The 1,092-nt window shown below is 32.1% G+C and overlaps 1 protein-coding gene across 1 annotated transcript in view; it reads left to right on the top strand.

Moving 5' to 3' along the window:
- The first annotated feature begins 442 nt into the window (after positions 1-442).
- The window catches only part of LOC145302974 (globin-like), an 18,008-nt gene continuing 17,358 nt past the window's right edge, over positions 443-1,092 (top strand). The window contains exon 1 of the mRNA XM_080144686.1: positions 443-792. The gene's annotated coding sequence lies outside the window, so the exon portion shown is untranslated. The remainder of the gene's footprint in view (positions 793-1,092) is intronic.

Raw genomic sequence — 1,092 nt, 5'->3', positions numbered from 1 at the left:
ATTAAACATTATGTGTCAGTGTGCGTGTGTATGTGTGTATGTGTGTATGTGTGTAAAAAGCGATAGAGAAAGAAAGAAATGTTTATGAAATTTAATAGCCTTCTAAGTTCTTGTTGAGCCGCCCCCTTAAGTAATCTAAATTCTACACAAATCCACATCATTAAGGATAACTAAACTACAACCTTACATTCATTAACCATTATCCTAAACTGGTATTTGGACATTGATAAAATGGTGATTCTTTCATGTAAAAAAAAAAAAAAGTCGAAACGTCGAATGAATTAAACACACAAGAAATGTCAAACTAATTGAAAGGGAAAATCCTTATGAAATCGTTATCTGTCCGCGTCACAAGTGGTTGCACATATTACCTCCTCGCGGTAAAATGAAAAGTCAAGCTTCTTTCGCATATCTTTTCTTTTGTTCTAGTTCGACGTATATCGACGGATAGTTTTCATTCGTAAACTAATGCTCAAACAAAGCACAAGTGATTTACGTGATCTAACCAACTTCGAAAATGACGTGAACTCGAGTACTACACATCCTTTTCTGAAAACGAATATTATCACGTCAAGAATACTTATTACGTCAACGAATATTATCACGTCAAGAATGATTAATCAGTAAAAAAAATTGTTTTAAACAAATTAAAAACGAACTATCTTTTCTGTTCATACGTTTTTTTATTTGATTTTTATCTTTGTTAACTTGAGAATTTAATTTCACTTCTCAGGGTCTCTACATTATTATTTATTGGATTGCTTGCAGTCAATGTCCTTCGAAATCCAAAAGGTAAGCAATATTGATTTCAAATTTTTTAAAAGAATTGTAAAGACATAACTACCTTGCAACACTAATGCCATGTATTTTAGCTTGACGATTTCTTACGGGAATGAAACGCATAACATTCGATTCAGCTTAATTGTCTTACATTTTATAACTTATTATAAACTGCGTCAATCGCTCTGTTGCAGAGTAGTAAAATATCAATATTTCACTAAATATACAAAATTAAAATTATATTATCAAACGACTGCTTTGTCCGGCGCATGACGTCAACAGCCGAATAAAACCGAGCAAATGCTGAGTTAC

Source organism: Euprymna scolopes, chromosome 1, assembly GCF_053919585.1.
Source record: "Euprymna scolopes isolate OS-2025 chromosome 1, ASM5391958v1, whole genome shotgun sequence".
NCBI lineage: Eukaryota > Metazoa > Mollusca > Cephalopoda > Sepiida > Sepiolidae > Euprymna > Euprymna scolopes.
This window is presented reverse-complemented; position numbering and strand designations above follow the sequence as displayed.